This window comes from Hylobates moloch, unplaced genomic scaffold (genome assembly GCF_009828535.3).
Source record: "Hylobates moloch isolate HMO894 unplaced genomic scaffold, HMol_V3 SCAFFOLD_12, whole genome shotgun sequence".
In the NCBI taxonomy this organism is placed as follows: Eukaryota; Metazoa; Chordata; class Mammalia; order Primates; family Hylobatidae; genus Hylobates; species Hylobates moloch.
The window spans coordinates 39124261-39146230 of record NW_026652287.1 but is presented as its reverse complement, the minus strand read 5'-3'; the positions used below and the strand labels follow the sequence as shown (position 1 = coordinate 39146230).

At 45.8% G+C, this 21970-nt stretch overlaps 1 protein-coding gene and 1 long non-coding RNA gene across 4 annotated transcripts in view; one reads left to right on the top strand and one right to left on the bottom strand.

The window, feature by feature from the left end:
• The window catches only part of RFX2 (regulatory factor X2), a 129562-nt gene that overhangs the window by 19689 nt on the left and 87903 nt on the right, over positions 1 to 21970 (top strand). The gene's annotated exons all lie outside the window — the stretch shown is intronic.
• Positions 17999 to 21970, bottom strand: part of LOC131380763 (uncharacterized) — a 17228-nt gene continuing 13256 nt past the window's right edge. Inside the window, exon 3 of the long non-coding RNA XR_009208936.1 lies at positions 17999 to 18112. This is a non-coding gene — a long non-coding RNA (uncharacterized LOC131380763). The remainder of the gene's footprint in view (positions 18113 to 21970) is intronic.

Below are 21970 nucleotides of genomic sequence, written 5' to 3'. Positions count from 1 at the left end.
CCCCTGCCCCGCTGTTTATGGTACCCTGTTCCATCTGGAGTCTGCACCTGTCACCTTTTGCCACGTAAGGAATTATCTGTGTACGTCTCCTTTTCTTTCTCACCCCATCCATGAGAAACCCTTGAGGATAGAGGCCATGTCTAACTGTATTTGTGGGACACCAAATAGAGTAATTATTTGTCAAAATTACATGAGTTCTTACTAGACAGAGATCACATCTACATCTAAAAATCATTTTGCTTACTTTCTAGTAAAATACAATCTCTTAAGATATTTGTGAATTCTTAAACTTATCCTGAGATGATTTATTCTAAGGGTCTTCTAGATCATTACCAGCCAATATAGAAACATAACACAAGCCATGTGTGAAATTTGCAATTTTCTAGTAGCCGTATTTTATTTATTTATTTTTATTTATTTATTTATTTTTTTTTTTGAGACGGAGTCTCACTCTGTCGCCCAGGCTGGAGTGCAGTGGCGCGATCTTGGCTCACTGCAAGCTCCGCCTCCCAGGTTCACGCCATTCTCCTGCCTCAGCCTCCTGAGTAACTGGGATTACAGGCGCCCACCACCATGCCTGGCTAATTTTTTGTATTTTTTAGTAGAGACAGGGTTTCACCATGTTAGCCAGGATGTTCTTGCTCTCCTTACCTCGTGATCCACCCGTCTCGGCCTCCCAAAGTGCTGGGATTACAGGCGTGAGCCACCGCGCCTGACCTAGTAGCTGCATTTTAAAAAGTAAAGAGACAAGTGAAAGTAATTTAATAATACATTTCATCCAATAAACTGTATTGAAAATATTCATTTCAATATATAATCTATATGAAAAATTATTGAGATATTTCACATTCTTTTTTGTGTGCTAAGTCTTAGAAATGTTAGTTCGGACCAGCCCCATTTCAGGTGCTCAGCAGCCATGTGTGGCCCTGGCTTCTATACTGACTGCACAGGTAAAGGTGTTAAAGTCAAAGCAGGCACAAGTTTTAAGTCAACTCTTCCTTTTAAAAGGCGACCACTATATTGGCTACTTACTGGCGTGCAGATACTTCATAGCCATGAAAACATAAGGTCACTCACAAAGTCTGAGTAGCGTGGGTCCACCTGACCTCAGTGTTGTCCGTTTTCTAAAGTGACCATCACTGGACTTTGTAACACAGGTGGTGCCCTCCAAGCCACCTGAGTGATCTGTCCCCATAATTCCCTAGTGACCATTTCAGGACTTCGGGATCCTGTGTGTAGTCCCCATAATTCTGATTGCTTCTCTTTTACATTATAAAAATCTTACCTTTTCATCATAAAAAAAAAAAATCCAAATCGTAAAAAAGAAAAAAAGAGCCTCTGGCTGCTTCTTCCTCTCTCCTCTGCCCCTCCCACCACGAAGAAAAGTTTGGTGTGGATGGTTTCAGATATTTCACAGGCCTATAAAACATACATACGAATTCTTTAGTGTTTTTTGCATTGGGATGAAATTCACATGCCATAGAATTCACCCTCTTAATGTGTACAATTTAGTGGCTTTTAGTATATTCACAAGGTTATGCAACCATCACCACCACCTAATTACAGAGTCATCACCCCAAAAAGACACCCTGTCCCCATTAAGCAGTCACTCCCCACCTCCCTTCCCTAGCCCCTGGCAACCACTAAGCTACTTTCTTTGTGGATTTGCCTGTTCTGGAAACTTCATGAAAATGGAATCATATAGTAAGTAGCCTTTTGTGACTGGCTATTTTTAGCATGATGTTCTCAAGGTTCATCCACCTTGTACCATGTGTTGGTGCTTCATTCCTTTTCATGGCTGGACTAATAGGGTTTTTTTTTTGTTTTTTTGTTTTTTTGCAAAAAAGAGATCTTATTTTGCTCACTTTTCTGCAACCTGCTCTTTTACCTAATATTTAGCCTGTATCTTTCCTTATCACTCACTATTGTGTTTGTGCTTCATTCTTTCTACTAATGGCCTGATATTCCACTCCTGTTCTAAGTACTTACTTAGCCTTTTATTTTATTTTATTTTATTTTATTTTATTTTATTTTATTTTATTTTATTTTTTTGAGACAGAGTCTTGCTGTGTTGCCCAGGCTGGAGTGCAGTAGCACAATCCCAGCTCACCCCAACCTCTGCCTCCCGGGTTCAAGAAATTCTCGTGCCTCAGCCTCCGGAGTAGCTGGGATTACAAGCACGTGCCACCACACCTGGCAAATTTTTTGTATTTTAGTAGAGATGGGGTTTCACCATGTTGGCCAGGCTGGCCTCGAACTCCTGAGCTCAGGCAATCTGCCCCACTCAACCTCTCAAAGTGCTAGGACTGCAGGCATGAACCACCGCACCCGGCCTTAGTTATTTATTCATAGGCATTTTGGTTATACCTTCCACTTTACCGCCAATGCTGCAGTAAGCACCCGTGTCCAAATATATTTGTGTACATGTGTGAGATGTTTGCCCACTCGCGGCAGGGAAATTGCTGAGCCGGATGGACTTCCTCCCCTTGGCGTTAGCTTGCCGCCACTTACATCTGCGCTCCATTCCTACTATAAAGGTGACTTTCCACTTTTGTCCTCTCCTGAAACTACACCGCCTCCAGCAGGACCAGAGCCACCTCCTTGCCTCCCCGACACCACAGGGCCTTTTTTTACCACATGCGTGTCCGTTGCCCTAAGTCCCCGTCCCACTCCTTGCCTCTTAGGCCAACACAAACTCTTTACCTTCTTAACATTTCAGAGTAGCAGGTCCCAGACCCTTTGACAGCCTCGTGAAAACTTGTGTCCCCACCCTCCAGGAGAATGCACACTGAACTCACCCACAGTGTTCTGTGGGCCACTTAGGAGGTGCTCAGACCCCCTGCAGCCTCTCCCTCCCCCGGCCCCTCCTCTGGAACGTGTTCCCTGTCAGCTTGGCTCTGCCTGTCCTACAGCCCACGTGTGACTGACTCAGCCTCATTCTGTCACCGTGAGCAGCGCCCATGCTCGCATGTGCCTCTCGGGGAGGCCTGGCTGCTGGGCTGATTTGCGCAGCCACGAGCTTGTGCTTGTCGCCCTTGACTCCTGCGCGGACTCGAGCCTAGCAACGGCTTGCCCCGCCCCCTGAATTCCCTCTGGACTCGTGGCTGTAAACTCTGCTACCTTTATTCTCCAGCAGAGCACTCATTCTGCTGCCTTCTCAGCGGAAGACCTTCCTTCCAGCAGCCCAGGATGCAGCCTGCGGGGCCACCCTCCGTCCCAAGCTGCTTTCTTGGGTCATTGACCCCGTGCTGCCGTGGCCCGAGTTTAGGGACTTGAGCCCCTGCTCTCTCCAGCCCGAGGAGGGAGCTCAGTTGTGCAGCCACTAGATGCTGTTCTTGAATGTCTTCCTTGCTGTTATAGTTGGCTTCTTATTATGGTACAAATTCTTTCTCTTTAACTCTACATAAACAATTTAAAACCAGAATTCCTGTGACCTAATCCTCGATAAAGTTATTCATTCTTAATCTGAGCTTTTCTCCTGTTTTAAATTCAGTGAATCATGGTTTTCTTTTTTAACATCCTTTAAGATTTCTGAGACACCAACCTCCACAGTTTTCCTCCCCCCACTCCCGAATGTAGAATCTTCTAGAAACTCCCTGCTCTTTTATTCTCCAGGGTTAATGTTCACTGAGGGCTTGGCCCAGAAAGTCTACAATTCTCTGACTCCTAAACTGGGACATAGTCTCATTTCAGATTCCTGATTGTAAAATGCCTGCCTCCCGCCGTTCATTCCTCATTCAGTCCCTCAGCTTATTCTGTTGATGGGACTCATGTAAACAGTTTTGCGGCTTTGACTCAGCGTTTCTGAAACAGACTTCCCCACACCTACTTCTCTCCCGTCACTCGAGATTTTCACAAACAGTCTCTTAGGGATGGTGTCCAACAGATATTTTTGTTTGTTACTGAAGTTTATTTCTGAAAATGTTCGAATTGTACTTTGTAGGTTCTCGTGCCTAATTTTCTCATAATTATGAGAATATTGCATTTTACTTCTCCTGAGATGAGGAATGCAGGAATGCTTTTAGTCTCTAGATCATTGTTTCTCTTCGTGGCTGGCATTTGCCAGCACTCAGTATCATCTTCTTTTTTCAATTGTGGTAAAATTCACATACAATTCACTTTTTTTTTTTTTTTTTAGATAGGGTCTTGCTCTGTCGCCCAGGCTGCAGTGCAGTGGTGCGATCATGGCTTACTGCAGCCTCTACCTTCTGGGCTGGGACTATAGGTGCACACCACCATGCCTGGCTAATTTTTTGTAGAGACAGGGTCGCACTATGTTGCCCAGGCTGGTCTCGAACTCCTGGATTCAAGCAATCCCCAGCCTCAGCCTCCCAAAGTGCTGGGTTTACAGGCATGCGCCACCACACCCAGCCCAAAATTTACCATCTTAACCACTTTAAAGTGGTTTTCATTTGGTGGATTTTAGGATTTTCACAGTGTTGTGAAGCCATCATCACTCTAATTCCAGAACATTTCCGTCACCGTGAAAAGAAACTCCATACCTATTAGAAGTTGATCACAGTCCCCTACTCCCCAGCCCCTGGCAAACACCAAGTGTACTTCTTGTCTATGTGGGTTTTCCTATTCTGAGTATTTCCTATAAATAGAATCATACAGTATGTGACCTTTTTCGTGACTGACTTCTTTCACTTGTGTGTATATAAATATATATTTAAGCCCTGGAAGGTTGGATAATATTGTTTTGAAGTTCATCCACATTGTAGCCTGTGTCAGAGCTTCATTCTTTTTCATGGCTGAATAGTATTCCACTCCATGGATGGACCACATCTGTTTATGCATTCATCCCTTGATGGGCATTTGGGTTGTTATCTACCTTTTGACTATTACGAATAGTGCTGCTATGAATATTTGTGGACAAGCTTTTGCCTGGACATATAGCTTCATTGCTTCAGGGAATATACCTAGGAGTGGAGTTGCTGAGTCATATGGTAACTGCATGTTAACTGCCAAATTGTCCTTTCACATTCCCACCGGCAGGGAGTGAGGGCTCCAGTTTCTCCACATCCTCACCAACACTTATTTTTCCCTGTTTTTAGTATAACCAGCCTAGTAGGTGTGAAGTGGTATTTCATTGTGGTTCTGATTTGCGTTTCTCTAATGACTAATGATGCTGAGCCTCTTTTCATGTGCTTTTATCTGTCTATAGATCTTCTTTGGAAAAATGTGTTTTTTTTTTTTTTTTTTTTTGAGACAGAGTCTCACTATGTCACCCAGGCTGGAGTGCAATGGCACGATCTTGGCTCACTGCAACCTCAGCCAGCTGAGAAATGTGTATTCAAAGGTGTTATCTGGCATGGCGGCTCATGCCTGTAATCTCAGCACTTTGCGAGGCTGGCGCAGGAAGATCACTTGAGCTCAGTAGTTCAAGACCAGCCTGGGCAACATGATGAAACCTTGTCTCTATGAAAAATTCAAAATGCAAAAATAGCCAGATGTGGTGGTGTGGGCCTCTGGTCCCAACTACTCCAGAGGGTGAGGTGGGAGGACCGCTTGAGCCTGGGATGTTGAGGCTGCAGTGAACAATGTTCATGCCACTGTACTCCATCCAGCCTGGGTGACAAAAGCGAGAACCTGTCTCAAAACAAACAAACAAACAATCCAAAGATGTTATCTCATATGATAATTTTCTCTAATCCACAAGTTTCTCTTCCTCTGTGAAATGCCCAAAGACCCTGAATCATGTAAGAGCTACACAGGGTGGTGGAGGGAATGGAGGGTGACAGTTCATTCAGATGCTACAACAAAAATATTAGAGACCGGCTGGCTTCTGAACAACAGGAATGTGTTGCAGTCAGCTCTGGAGGCTGGGAAGTCCAAGATCAAGGCACTGGCAGATTCAGTGTCTGGGGAGGGCCTGCTTTCTGGTTTGGCTTCTGCCTTCTAGCTGTATCCTCACGTGATGGAAGGGGCAGGGGAGGTCTCTGGGTCCTCTTTTGCAAGCACCCTAATCCCATTCCTTCGGGTGCCATGCTCATGACCTAATCATCTCCCAAAGGCCCCACCTCCAGATGCCATCATATTGGGGGTTAGGTTTCAACATGTGAGTTTTGGGGGAACACAACATTCCAACCATAGCACAGGGTCAGAATCCAGAGGACATGAGGGCTGGCCTCCCCCTTCCTGGTGACATTGCTCCAGCTCCTGCCCATGCACACTGCCTTTTCAGAGACTGCCCAAAACCCCACATCCTCTGCCGCTGAGATGGAGACATGACAGGAATGTTGGTCTTCACCCCCAGAGTGTCCTTGACCTGCTGGACACAGATTTCTAGAATGGTTATTTGTCATTACGTGGGCTATTTGATACCTGCCCTTTTATTTATTTGGAGTTATTTTAGGCTCTCTTTTAAAGACATGAGTCCAAACATCTGAGTCTAATACGGAGTGGGCAAACTAGCCCATGGGCTAAATCCAACTCACTGCCTGTTTTTGTACAGTCCGTGAACTAAGAATGCTTTTTTCCTACATTTCTAAGTAGTTGGAAAAAATCAAAAGAAGAATATTTTAGGACATACAAAATTATCTGAAATTCACATCAGTGTCCATAAATTGTGCTTGCTTCGGCAGCAAATATACTAAAACTGGAACCATAAATAAAGTTTTATTGGCACACAGCCACAATCATTTCACCCTACGATGGATGGGGTTGAGTCATCTTGACAGAGAGCGCCTGACCTGCAAAACATAAAATATTTGCTATTCCGCATTTTACACAAAAAGCTTGCCAACCCCTGGTCTAACGCACATTACTTGGCTATATGTGACTAGTACTCATGTGTATATGGGATGCTGATTTTGAGGTTTATAAAACCCCTTAGGCTCTTCAATGGTGTTTAACATATTTTTGTTTCCTCTGAGAGAGAGGAATAATATTTACTTTGTTATCTTCTTCTGTTTGTTGTAATTAAAGAGGAGTCTTTGGCTACATCCATCTTGCAGGATGAATTTCGTTGCCTTCTTATACCTATGAGAACTGTGCCTTTAAAAAAAAATGCTCAGCCGGCGTGGTGACTCAAGCCTGTAATCCCAGCACTTTGGGAGGCCGAGGTGGGTGGATCACCTGAGGTCGAGAGTTCAAGACCAGTCTGACCAACATGGAGAAACCCCATCTCTACTAAAAATACAGAATTAGCAGGGCATGGTGGCACATGCCTGTAATACTAGCCACTCGGGAGGCTGAGGCAGGAGAATCGCAGGAGGCGGAGGTTGCAGTGAGCCGAGATCATGCCACTGCTGTCCAGCCTGGGCAACAAAAGTGAAACTCCGTCTCAAAAAAAAAAAAAAAAAAAAAGCTGTAGCGCCCTGGCCTTTCTCTGTGACATTCTTCTTTGTCTTTCAGGCCCTGGCCAGCCTGGGTTAGGCTTAGAGCAGCACTTTGGGCTGGGAAGGGCTCTGTGCTCAGGGGTCATTGCTTCGTCTTTGTTCTGGTCTCTGACTCACCAACATGCAGCTCTGGGTGACTGTCCCTTGAGGACTGTGGCTGCTTCCTGGCGGGTTAAGCCAGTTCTGGAAGTGGGTGTGCAGCTTATGGCAGCCAGGAGTGGTTTCTGAAATTAATTACTGCTCTAGATGATGATGTAAGGAGTGAGGCTCCTGGGGAGAAACTGCCCATGTGGAGAAACCCAGCACCTGTAACCCATCACCTTCGATCAAAACACGCTTCCACCTAAGAAGTGAGACTGTGCCATGGCTAATCAAGGAAAATAATTTCTGTTTAGCTGTCAAAAAAGCTATTTCCATGATATCAGCCCTTTCATTTGGAGCTGAAACCTCACGAAAATAAATTCTGCAACGTCTGAATCTTTTGTTGTAGCTGGATTTTTTAGAGTTAAGACATTGCTAGGAATTACTGAGAGAGTCCAGGGAGGGGCTAGAATTGGAATCGGGCTTCTCTGAGGTGAGAAAGTTAGTGGGGACTCGCCTTAATGCCTGGCCATGGAACTGATCAAGGTCAGTGACTAGCTGTGGCAAATCAGGTGGGCTTCCTTGGGTCGGATGGGTGGATGCTAGAAAAAACTGCACTTCTCTCTAAGCCCCTTTACTCCCCTTTGGCAGGTATCTCCCTCCTGGGCTTCCTCTGATCCTCAATTCTCAATTCCTGGGCTTGGTGGACTGTGGGTTAATTATCTCCTAAGTGTTCTTTGAAAGCAGAGCCAATTATCAGCATAGTCCCTTCCCAGGCTGTTTGAACTCCTAAATACAGAGCGGTGGGAGGGAGGAGTACCACCTGTGGACTGTGGCTCCCTGCTGGAGATGGGTGTGCGTCTCACTTCGCCCCTGTGAAGGTTATGCCTGTCGCCCTGTCTATCATGAGACTGTCTCTGCAGCTTGTGGCTTCTGACCCGCTGCCACCATCTACCCCTGCTCAGTCCCCGCCCAGGACGTGAATTGATTTTGTCACTTTCTTCTAAAGACCACAGATCTGCCTGGTTTATACAACAAAGCTTGTCTGAATTAGAGTCCTCAAATTTGTGAATTTAAGTTTTAAAAGATTTTTTAAAAAAAGACATACTGCTGTAGCCCAGTGGTTTTTAATCTTTCATCAGTCTGGATCTCTTTCAAAATCTGCTCAACACTAGGAATTTCTCCTCAGAAGAACAGGCATAGAAGGCCAAAAATTACATGACAATCTACATTAGTAGTAAACAGAAAAGGCAGAGGTGCCCATGTGATGTTTGTATCTCTGTAGAGTTGTGTGGTCAGAACAGACAAATTCCCTTTGCAAATAATAGTAAGGAAGTGCATCATTGAAAACAGGAATGAGTGGTGTGCATGGACGCATCCATTACTGTCAAAGGGGAAACACAGAAGTCATCTAATTCCTGTGAGCTTCTCTTGCAATTCACTTTTAGAGTGCCCTTTCCAGCAAGATTAGGTTCTTGTGTGTTATTACTTAACTTTGATTATTTGCTTATAATGCAGTCATGCCATGCATGACAACATTTCCATCAACAGCAGACCACATATACAAGTGATCCCATAAGATTATAATGCTGTGTTTTTCCTTTACCTTTTCTATGCTTAGCTATGTTTAGAGACACAAATACTTACCACTGTGTTACAATTGCCTGCAGTGTTCACTGCAGTCACATGCTAGACAGGTTTGTAGCCTGGGAGCAATAGGTTATACCATACAGCCCAGGTGTGCTACGTAGGTTGTAGCGTCTAGGTTTGTCTAAGTATCACTCTGTGATATTCACACAATGACGAAATTGCCTGAGGATGCATTGCTGAGAACGTATCCCTGTCAGGAAGCGATTCATGACCGTATTTTACTCCGGCAAGAGTGCCAATATCATTCGATGGGGTAAAGACAGTCTTTCCAATAAATGATGCTGGGAAAACTGGGTTTCCACATTCAGAAGAATGAAATTGGACCTCCCCTGCCTTTTTTTTTTTTTAAGACAGGATCTTGTTCTATCACCCAGGCTGGAGTGCAGTGGTGCAATCATGGCTCACTGCAGCCCCTACCTCCTGGGCTCAAGAGATCCTCCTGCTTCTGCCTCCCAACTAGCTGGGACCACAGGCATGTGCCACCATGACAGGCTAATTTTTAAACTGTTTATAGAGATGAGGTCTCACTATGTTGCCCAGTCTGGTCTTGAACTCCTGGCCTCAAGCAATCCTCCCACCTCACCCTCCCAAAGTGCTGGGATTACAGGCGTGAGTCACCGTGCCCAGCCAGGACTCTTATTTTATAACATACACAAAAATTAACTCAAAATGGATCAAAGACCTAAACATAGAGCTAAAACTATACAATTCTTAGCAGAAAACATAGGGAGACATCTTTATGACATTGGATCTGGCAATGATTTCTTGCATAGGACATCAAAAGCACTCACAACAAAAGAAAAAACAGAAAAATTAGGCCATCAGAGTTAAAAAACTTTTGTGCATCAAAGAACAGTAGCAACAGAGTAAAAAGACAACCCAAGGAATGGAAGAAAATGTTTCCAAATCATTTCTAATAAGAGGTTAATATTCAAAATATATAAAGAATTTCTGTAACTCAGCAAAAAAAATTTTTTTAATGGGCAGACAACTTGAGTAGATATTTCTGTTTCTTCAAAGAAGATATTCAGATGGCCAATAAACAGTTGGAAAGGTGCTTCACACCAGTTATCATTGCGGAAATGCAAATCAAAACCCTAACAAGATACCACTTCACACACATTAAGATGACTATTATCCAAAAGAAAAAAGACAGAAAAGTGTTGATAAGAATATGGATAAATTGGAACCGAACCCATGTGAACTGTTGGTAGGTGTGCAAAATAGTGTAGCTGCTTTGGAAAACAGTATTTATACACTCAAACAGGGATTTGTACACTCATGTTCATAGCAGCATGATTTACAATAGCTAAAAGGTGGAGGCAACTCAAGTGTCCACCAATAAATGAATGGATAAATAAAATGTGATCCATCTATACAATGGAATACTATTCAGCCTTGAAAAAGGAAGGAAATTCTGACACAGGCTGCAACATGGACATTATGCATTACGCTTAAGGACATCATTGTCAGTGAAAGAAATCAGACACAAAAGGACAAATCCAGCCAGGCGCAGTGGCTCACGCCTCTAATCCCAGCACTCTGGGGGACCAAGGCGGGTGGATCACCTGAAGTCAGGAGTTTGAGACCAGCCTGGCCAATATGGTGAAACCCAGTCTCTACTAAAAATATAAAATTAGCCAGGCATGGTGGCAGGCACCTGTAATCCCAGCTACTTGGGAGGCTGCAGCAGGAGAATCACTTGAACCCAGGAGGCAGAGGTTGCAGTGAGCCAAGATTGCACCACTGCACTCCTGCCTGGGCAACAAGAGCAAGATTCTGTCTCAAAAAAAAAAAGAAAGAAAGAAAGAAGAAAAAAAGGACAAATCCTGTGTGATTCCACCCCTAGGAGGTCCCTAGAGTCATCAGATCCATAGCGACAGAAAGTAGAATGGTGGGTGCCAGGGGCTGGGGAGGGGGTAGGGAGTGAGTGTTTCATGGGGACAAAGTTTCAATTTGGGAAGATGAGAATGTTCTGGAGATGGATGGAGGTGATGGTTGCACAACAGTGTGAGTGTGCTTAATGCTACTGAACTGCACATTAAACATGGTTAAAATGGTAAATTGTACATTATGCACATTTTACCATGATTAATGATAAAGAGTAATTGACTCCAATCATACTTCCCAGCATTACTTTACCAGGAGGCATATGCTTTTTATAGTTTGCCTCTAGTAAGTGCCTACACTGTCCTGCTAAAGCAGAGGATCACAGCTTTAATAAAGACCCTAAATATTTATCTTGCCTGTGGTCATGTATTAGCTGAACAATGCACAGTGAACTCATTTAGTTTCCATGCGCTTAACTGGGCGAACTCTGCTTTTGAGCCTAATGGAAAGCTTGGGGCAGGTGAAAGACCGGTTCTTCAGCACTCACAGAAGATTCCCACACCACACTCCCGTATCGGGACTTCTCTGCCAAGAGTCCTCCCTGCCCAAGAGGTCTGGGGTGCCCTGGACACGTGTGCTCATCTCCTGTATTTGGAGATCTGGGGCTGGGAAGAGAATGAAAAGCAACCTAATCAGGAATTTAAGAATGGAGAAAATGGGACTAAATTATTATTCTGAGTGCCTACTTGCTAGCAGGCATTTTCCCTGCCTATAATTATGAGTAAGACATGTTCCCCAAAAGGCCATCTAAGATAGGGGTCACAGCCTGGGCAAGATGGTGAGACCCCATCTGTACAAAAAATTAAAAAATTACCCGGGCATGGTGGCACATACCTGTGGTCTCAGCTTCTGGGGAAGCTGAGGCAGAAGGATCACTTGAGCTCTGGAAGTTGAGGCTGCAGTGAGCCACGTTTGCACCACTGCACTCCAGCCTGGGTGACAGAGCAAGACCCGGCCTCAGAATAAATAAATAAATAAATGAATAAAAATTTAAAAAAAAAAAAAACAGGGGTCAGCAGACTACATCTGGCACACTACTGTGGGTTTTTATTTTTGTTTTTAGTTTCCACGAGTTGAGAATATTTTTTGCGTTTTTAAATGATTGGAAACAAGACAAAATATTTTGTGACACATGAAAATGATATGAAATTAAATTTTAGTGTCCATAAATAAAGTTTTATTGGAACAGCACCAGCACTAGAGCCAGGACTAACATGAAGCAAGTGAGGCCCTCGCCTGGGGTGCAAAATTTAAGACAGTGCCTACAAAAATCCACAGTCATCAAGATACACAATGTTTTAATGCAGTATTTTAAAAAATCAAAATAAATGCAAAAAAATTTCATGATGAAGGCCAGACACAGTGGCTCATGCCTGTAATCCTAGCACTCTAGGAAGCCAAGGCAGGTGGATCACTTGAGGCCAGGAGTTCGAGACCAGCCTGGACAACAGGGTGAAACCCCGTCTCTACAAAGAATACAAAAATTAGCTGGGTGTAGTGGCACGTGCCCGTACTCCCTGAGCCCGGGGAGGTTGAGGCTGCAGTGAGCCGTGTTTGTGCCACTGCAGCCTGGGCGACAGAATGAGACCCTGTCTCAAAAAAAAAAAAAAAAAAAAAAAGGGAAAAAAATTCCATGACGAGCAAAATGTTGAAATTTTACATAAAGACAGGATCAGCACTGCTGCTTTTTTTTCTCCTTTGCCCAGGCTCTAGCATGGCTCTGAAAAGCGCTGAGTGCAGCGGCCACGCTCACTCCTCCTACTATCCAGAGGCAGAGTTGATTAGTCTCAACAGAGACCTGCAAAGCCAAAAATGTGTATTTTCTGGCCCTTATAGAAAGTTTTCCAGTGGCTAACGCCTGTAATCCCAACACTTTGGGAGGCCAAAGTGGGCGGATCCTATGAGCCCAGGAGTTCGAGACCAGTCTGGGCAACATGGCAAAACCTTATCTCTACAAAAAATACAAAAACTAGCTGAGAGTGGTGGTGCACGCCTGTGGTCCCAGCTACACGGGAGGCTGTGGTGGGAGGATGGCTTGAGCCCAGGAGTTAGAGGATGCAGTGAGCTGTGATCGTGCCACTGCACTCCAGCCTGTGTGACAGAGAAAGGCTCTGTCTCAGAGAAAAAAGGAAAACTTTCCAACCCCTGATAGACATCAATTCAGGAGAGAAGGACCCTTCTCTTACTATATTAATCCCTAGCAATGACTGTAACCAAACTAGATTCAACATCTGGTCCATTTCCTTTGTCTACCTTTTTTTTTTTTTCTTTTGAGACAGAGTCTTACTCTGTTGCCCAGGCTGGAATGCAATGGAACGATCTCAGCTCACTGCAACCTCTGCCTCCTGGGTTCAAATGATTCTCCTGCCTCAGCCTCCCTAGTAGCCTCCCTAGTAGCTGGGATTACAGGTGTGCGACACCACACTCAGATAATTTTTGTTTTTGTTTTGTTTTTGAGATGGAGTCTCACTCTGTCTCCCAGGCTAGAGTGCTGGAGTGCAGTGGCATGATCTCAGCTCACTGCAAGCTCCACCTCCAGGTTCACACCATTCTCCTGCCTCAGCCTCACGAGTAGCTGGGACTACAGGTGCCCGCCAGTACACCCGGCTAATTTTTTGTATTTTTTAGTAGAGATGGGGTTTCACTGTGTTAGCCAGGATGGTCTCGATCTCCTGACCTCGTGATCCGCCCGCCTCTGCCTCCCAGAGTGCTGGGATTACAGGTGTGAGCCACTGCACCTGGCCGATTTTTGTATTTTTAGTAGAGACGGGGTTTCACCATGTTGGTCAGGCTGGTCTTGAACTCCCGACCTCAGGTGATCCACCCTCCTCGACCTCCCAAAGTGCTGGCATTACAGGCGTGAGCCACCGCACCCGGCCCTCCATCTACCTTTTTATGTACCTGTTTAAAAAAGTGAATGTACACTCAAATTATTTAATTTTTGTATAATTGTACATGTAAGCCAATAGCAATTAACACTGAATTAATAAGCATGCTAATGTTTGTGTGCTGAGATGATTTACTGAGAGTATAATTACCTGCATTAAAAATGTATAGAAGCCATCATTTACTTTCATGTTAACTAAATGCTTAATTAGTTAATCCTTCATGCAATGGGCTTAGTGTTACTTGGTTTATAAAATGATATGATTCCTTCCCCAGTTCCACAGACAGGTCTTGGAAGCATAATTAATTATTCTTTTTATTTGTTTAAAATAGAGACAGTGTCTTGCTTTTTAGCCTGGTTGGCCTCAATCAATCCTCCCACCTTGGCCTCCCAAAGTGCTAGGATTACAGGCATGATGAGCCACCATACCCAGCCAGGAAGCAGAATTATTATGAACTTTTTTAAAGTAGTAAATGCCTTTGTCTTAGTTTTCCTGCATTCACTCTTTCTGTCTATAATCTAAGAAGAGTGCTCTTTTAAAAGATGTAAGTCAGATTATATTGTGCCTGTGGGTTGAGCCTCCTGGGGCTTCCGTTAGCAACTGGAATTTTTTTTTTTTTTTTTGAGATGGAGTCTCGCTCTGTTGCCCAGGCTGTTGTGCAATGGCATGATTTTGACTCACTGCAAACTTCACCTCCCAGGTTCAAGTGATTCTCCTGCCTCAGCCTCCTAAGTAACTGCGACTGCAGGCGTGCGTCACCACACTCAGCTAATTTTTGTATTTTTAGTAGAGATGGGGTTTCACCAGGTTGGCCAGGCTGGTCTCAAACTCCTGACCTCATGATCCACCCACCTCAGCCTCCCAAAATGCTGGAATTACAAGCATAAGCCACTGAGCCCGGACAGCAATTGGAATTTTAAAACTCCAGACATCTGACCTTGTCCAGGGCCTCTGCTGCTGCAAGACCTTTGCACAGCTATTCCTCTTGCCCAGGCTGCTCTCTCCCACATCCTCCTAAGGCTGGCCCCTTCTTTGCAGCTGTCAGGTCCCAGCTCAGTGCCATCCTTAGTGCCACCCCTAACTGGCTATCAAGAGGGGACCCCTCTCCACCACCACCCCTGGATCTATCCCTCTGCAATCACCTTGCACCACAGCCCAGATCTCTACTGAACAACCTTGTATATCTGGAACCTTGTGTATTCTTGCCTGACAAGGATAGTGGCACCCTGAGAGCAGCACTTTCATCTGACCTGCTCACCTTAGAATCCTCAGGCTGGGTGTGGTGGCTCACGTTTTAATCCCAGCATTTTGGGAGGCCAAAGTGGGAGGATTGCTTGAAGCTGAAAGTTCGAAACCAGCCTAGGCAACAAAGCAAGACCTCACATACAGTCGTTTTGCTTTCTGGTTTGTTTTATCTCACCACATACACACACTTTTATCTTTTCATATTTTATGAGGCATGTCCTGTGGTCCCATGGTGCAATCTCAGCTCACTGCAACCTCCGGCTCCCTGGTTCAAGCGATTTTCCTGCCTCAGCCTCCCGAGTACCTGGGACTACAGGCACGAGCCACCATGCCCAGCTAATTTTTGTATTTTTAGTAGAGATGGGGTTTCATCATGTTGGCCAGGATGGTCTCGATCTCCTGACCTCGTGATCCACCCACCTCAGCCTTCCAAAGTGCTGGGATTACAGGCGTGAGCCACCACGCCCAGCCCACTTGCATAGATTCTTATAATCTCCACCTCAAACAGGATGGAGAGCAAGTCCAACCTCTCTCTGTAGTCAGACCCTGGCCCCATTCTTAGCCTTTGGCCACCATCTGCTGTCCCTTTCTATAGCTCTGCCTTTTCCAGAATGTCGTATAAATGGAAACGTACATTGTGTAGCTTTTGAGACTGGCTACATTCACTTGGCATAAATGCCTCTGGGATTCATCCCTGTCATTGCGTGCGTCAGTCGTTTGTTCCTTTTATTGCTGGAGCACAGTCCATGTGTGATCCTACCACAGTTTGTTTGTCTGGTACATTTTCTCTTCATGATGGATGTTGAATTAACATGAAAGCCTCTGGTTGTAAGAGCGACAGCATAGTCTAGACCAAGTACACTAAATCGTAGTGATACTCCCTATACAAATAGCCATTCTGTTTGGTAATTTACAGGATACAGTTTGGTAATTTACAGGAACCTGCATGTCTTAGGATGTTTACCAATGAATTACAACTTTTAAAATGATATGCAAGTAATGGCCGGGCGCTGTGGCTCACGCCTATAATCCCAGCACTTTGGGAGGCCGAGGCAGGTGGCTCTCTTGAGGTCAGGAGTTCGAGACCAGCCTGGCCAACATGGTGAAACCCTGTCTCTACTAAAAATACAAAAATTAGCTGGGAGTGGTGTAATCCCAGCTACTCGGGAGGCTGAGGCACTAGAATAGCTTGAACCTGGGAGATGGAGGTTGCAGTGAGCTGACATCATGCCACTGCATCCCAGCCTGGGAGACACAGCAAGATTCCATCTCAAAAAATAAAAATAAAATGATATGCAAGTAATACAAGTAACATTCTCCTGGGAAGGACCACCATCTACAGCAGGAGATTCAGAAATGAAAATTTCTCTTTTCGTCTTTCTGTCTATCCCACCTCTCATGAGGTAAGCACTGTTAGTCATATAACTTGTGTCCTTCTAGATCTTTTTAAGGTCCCTTTACCTATTTTATAGTATGTATAGCTGGTTTTTTTTTTTCAACATAAATTTATTCCGCAAATATTTGAGAGCCTGCTGTGTGCCAGGCACTGCAGATGTTGGCTTTCTTTCTTGGAGAAGGTACCTCTTCTTTTTAATGGCAGCATAGTTTAGAGCTAGGATGCACCATAAGGTACTTAATGATTTTCCTATTGATGAACATTTGTTTCTAATTTTTTATGACTTCAACTAATGCCACTGGGGACAGGTCGTCAATATACCTTTTTTTTTTTTTTTTTTTACAGCTGTGCTGAGATCTATTTTACATACCGTAAAGCTCACCCATTTGAAGTGTATGGTTCAGTGGGTCTTAGTATACTATCTTCACAGAACATTTTCATCACTCCAAAAAGGAGAAGAAACCCTGAACCTGCCATGAACAGTCACTTGCCTTTCCTCCTCCCAGCCCCTGGCACTGTGAATCCACTTTCTGCCTCTGGATTTGCCTGTTTTGAACATTTCATATAAACAGAATCACACACTATGTGGCCTTTTGTGATTGGCTTCTTCCACGTAACATAATGTTTTCAGGGTCCGCTGTCCATCTGTTTACAGCAGGTGTCAGTGCTTCATTCCTTTTTTTTTTTTTTTTTTTTGAGATTGAATTTTTCTCTTTTCACCCAGGCTGGAGTGCAATGGCGCGATCTTGGCTCACTGCAACCCCAAGTAGCTGGGATTACAGGCATGGGCCACCACGCCCAGCTAATTTTGTATTTTAATAGAGACGGGGTTTCTCCATGTTGGTCAGGCTGGTCTTGAACTCCTGACCTCAGGTGATCCACTCACCTCAGCCTCCCAAAGTGCTGGGATTACAGGTGTGAGCCACCGTACCCAGCCGCCTTCGTTTAGCCATCCATCAATTGACAAACATTTGGGCTGTTGCTACTTTGGGGCTATTAGGACAACGCTGCCGTGAACATTGGTATCCAAGCCTTTGTGTGGCCATGCACCGTTTAGCACATGTCTACTTCTGCAGGATGAATTTTGAGGAGGGGAAAAAGACTCCACTTATAGCTAGCTCTTTGTCTCTGACTGTGTAGGTTTGAACATCTCCTAAGTCTTAAGAAATGCTTGGAGGCCATTTCCTGCAGAGGCACACCCCCGTCTTGGGCAGGCTGGGGGAGGCAGTGGCAGAGCCCAGCCCACCTGCCCCAGCACCGGTGCTCCCAGGTTTTGCATTCAGCCCCTGGCACACACTCATGGCTAACCCTACAGGTGCCCTTGCCTGTCTTTGACCCAGCACTGGCGAAGGAATTGGCAAAGCCACCAGGTTAATGATGCAAGCCCCAGAAACTTGCGGCATAGATGAGAAAGCAAACAGTCTCTCCTTTTGGAGAACTAAAGGGATTTAAGGAAGCTCGCTGGCTCACTCCCTCTCACTGGGAAGGATGGCACTAAACACAGTCCGCATCAATCCCCATTTTTGTTAAGCGGTTTATGAGTTGCTCAGCTGAGAAAAAGGTCGCACATGGTAGGAGGAGTTCTGTGTTCACTGGGGTCTCATGGAAGGACTGGATTTCTAGAGAGGAAAAGGGAAAAGGGAGTTGATGTTAAAATATCATTTCTATAACAGTAATGCAGTAGTGTTCATCTAGAAGGAGAGCTGCCACATTTGGCAAGATGCTGGGAGAGAAACAAGTATTAAGTACTTGGTTAAAATGACAAACCCCACAAATATGCCCTGGAATGAATATAGCTCATAGCAGGAGGCACTCCCTAAAGGGCTTAGCAACATCACAAATAGCAAAGAGTTTTTGAAATCACAAATAGCAAACAGCATAACTGCTTTTAGAGTTTCAGATATTTAAATCTGCAAAAAATCAGTAGATGATGTGGGTTACGTTATAATGGTGTGAATTACAACAATGACGCTAATGAACATTTATGGGCATTTTCCGTGTGCTGGGCTGGCCATTAAACTCCACGCTTTGTAGGACTCCTCTCATTTAACACAACCACCCAACACAGATAGAAGTATTTTCTCCGTTTATGGACAAAGAAATGGAAGTGCAGAAAGATTTAAGTCCCTGGCTGAGGTCACCCAGCTAGAAACTGGAGGACCCAGGATCTGGACCCAGGCACCCTCGCCTAGCCACCTGTTTTAGAGCTAGGATGCACCGTAAGGTAGTTAATGGTTTTCCAGTTGATGAATGTTTGTTTCTTACTTATTTATTTATTTATTTTGAGACAGAGTCGCGCTCTGTCACCCAGGCTGGAGTACAGTGGCACAATCTTGGCTCACTGCAACCTCAGCCTCCCGGGTTCAGGCGATTCTCCTGCCTCAGCCTCCCAAGTAGCTGGGATTACAGGCATGCACCACCACACACGGCTAATTTTTGCATTACTTTTTAGTAGAGATGGGGTTTCGCCATGTTGGCCAGGTTGCTCTCGAACTCCTGACCTCAAGTGATCTGCCCACCTTGGCCTCCCAAAATGTGCTGGGATTACAGGCATGAGCCACTGCCCCCGACCTCGTTTCTAATTTTTTATGAACACCAAGCTCCGAAAGCCAAGCAAAGGGGTGACGCTGTGTATTTCAGAGCTCGAGATTCCCTCTGCTTTCTTCCTCTCCTCTGTCCCCTATGCCAGATCCTCCAACTGTTCATGACCTTTGAACTTAAGAAGGGATCTCTTTTCTGCTTTATCTACACCTGCTTTCCTGGTGATCTCGCCAAGGTACAAGAGTTGAAATGCATCTTAGAACCTCCAGTGTCCTAGTGTCTACAGCCTGGCTCACTCCCCTGAATCCTGGACTTGTGTACCTAGCTGCCTAGGTGGCAGCTGCGTGTGGGTGTCATCTGATGGGCATCTGAGGATTCTGTCACCCAAAACTGGGTGCCTGATTCGACCTCACGCTTGTCTCTCCCCAGACCACGGGCTTCTCCAGCTCAGCACTGGGCAGCTCCATTCTCCAGGTGCTCAGGCCAACCCCAAGCCTTAAGTCAGCCTTGACTCCTCTCTTTCTTTCACCCTCTATGTCAAACCCATCAGCAAACCTGGCTGACTCTGTCTTCAGGTGTCTCCCAAATGAGAGCACTCCTATCACGTAAGTCTTTGTCACCTCTGGCCTGGTTGTCCAGCCCTGACATTTGCTTCCATTGACCATTGATGTTTCCAAAATATCTGTCAGACTGTGTCCCCGTGCCCTAAACCTTCCAGTGGCTTCCCAGCACACTCAGAGTGAAAGCCAAAGACTCCACTGTGGCCTCCTTGTGTCTCTAAGGCCATCTTCTCCTCCTCCTCCACCTCCTCCTCCTCCTCCTCCTCCTTTTCCTCCTCCTCTTCCTGTCTTAGTCTGTTCGGGCTGTTTCAGCAAAAGGCCATAGACTGGGTGGCTGTAAACAACAGACACGCATCTCTCAGCCCTGGAGGTGGGAAGTCTGAGAAGAGGGTGCCAGCAGGGTCAGGTTCTGGTGAGGGCTCCCCTCTGGGATGCAGACGGCCGTCTTCTTGCTGTGTCCTCACATCACATGGTGGGAAGCCAGAGAGAGCTCTCTGGGGTCCCTTCCATAAGGGAGGGCATGATCCCACCCCCATGACCTAATCACCTCCCAAAGGCCCCACCTCCTAAAGCCACTCTCTTGGGGTGAGGAGTTCAGCATAGGAATTTAAGGGGACACAACATTCAACCCCCAGCATTCCCCCAGCTCCCTCTGGTGGCATCCTCACATGACCTGTGTGACCCCACGTGTCCCGTGTGCCTCAGCCTTGCTGAGCACCCTCCCTGGCAGAGCCTTCTCAGCAGCGACACTTTCTTCACCTCTCTCTGCCTCTGTCCTGTCACTGCCCCGGGTCACCTTGTTGCCCCTGGCCCATGCCGCACTCCACTTGTGCATTTGAGTGTATTTTTCTTCAGAGCATTTGTCACCTCCTGCTGTTCTGTGTCCATGGTGTCATCTGTCTGTCCCTGAGGGGTCAGCCCCACATGGTCAGGGACTCGATCTGTTTCATTCCCTGCTGTGTCCTCAGCACTTGGAGCTGGCACGTGGCAGATGCTCAGACTGTGTTTGTTGAATGAATGAATGATGGCTGAGTGTCCAGGCTCTGAGGGAGTGTGGTATGGGCACCCTTCAAGCCCCAGTCCCTGTACCCAGGGAACTGTGTGGGGTGAGGAGATGCACGGGCACAGGCCAGGAGCTAAGAGGAAGGTAGAAAGGTTCTAGCCCACCTTCTCTTCTCGTTGACTTGAGGTTAGGAAGGGGCTAGCTTGGGATGAGAGGAGGAGCTTCCTCCACACTGTGGCATCTGTCCCCCGCCTGAGGTTCCACCTGAACTATTGCCACAAGCTCCAGATCTGTTCCTGTGCTGCACCCCCACCCCTGCTACAAAACCCTGGCTCTCTGCCCACCTGGTCCGCCGCTTTGGGCAGAGCTGCCCTTCGTTCACTTTCCATCTTCCCAAGGGCTGACCTTGGCTGCTGTGGGTCATTAGTGATGAGGCCCAGAATGTCAGCCGGGGCAGAACGAGTTCCTGCTGCCCAGGGCCGGCCTGTCTGGGGGCTGCTGAGAAGCCGCGCTGTGGTCCTCTATAGTCATTCCTGTGTGAGGACGAGACACACACTTTCCACTTGCTGGAGAGGAGGGTCTGGGCGGCTTTTTATTGGTGCATTCACCCTCTCAGATACTTCCTGATCAGTATGAGCTGGGTAAACAGCCAGTTCAGATGGCTCAGCCTCCTGGAAGAGGAGCGTTTAGCCCAAATTACTGGTATTAGCCATCCGCATTCAACCTCACCTTAACCATGAAACTTGCATGGTAAAAAAGAGAATTTGACTTACACAGAAATGCAACTGTGTCTTCATCGTTCCACTCTGCAGTAAGCTTCAGAGGGCTTTCATCCACTCAGCCTTCCTTCTTTCCATCTTTAATTGTTTTGAAATTCCATTTGGATGTAAATATTTCAAATTTTTTTTGTTTTTATTTTTTTTTGCAGTTTTTATGGTTTTATTTAAACACAAAACATGCACATGAGCCATCTACTCATTTTCTTCGCTGCGCAGCCTGGCATTGGGGTTGGTGACTCTGATGGCAGCTGGCAGCCCTTTCCACGATGGTTTTGCGTTTCTTGGAGGAAACAATGTGAGCGATCTCAGCACAGGGAGATTTGTTGCACATCAGCAGCACTTCCAGCTCCTTGACGTTGGGGACCAGGAACTGCCAGAAGTCACTGGGCAGCATGTGCTTTGTTTTTTGTTGCTCCCATAACCAATATTGGGCATCAAGATCTGGCCCTTGCAGGTGCGGTGGCTCACACCTGTAATCCCAGCACTTTGGGAGGCTGAGGAGGGTGGATCACCTGAGGTCAGGAGTTTGAGACCAGCCTGGCCAACATGGTGAAACCCCGTCTCTAATAAAAATACAAAAACTAGCCAGGTGTG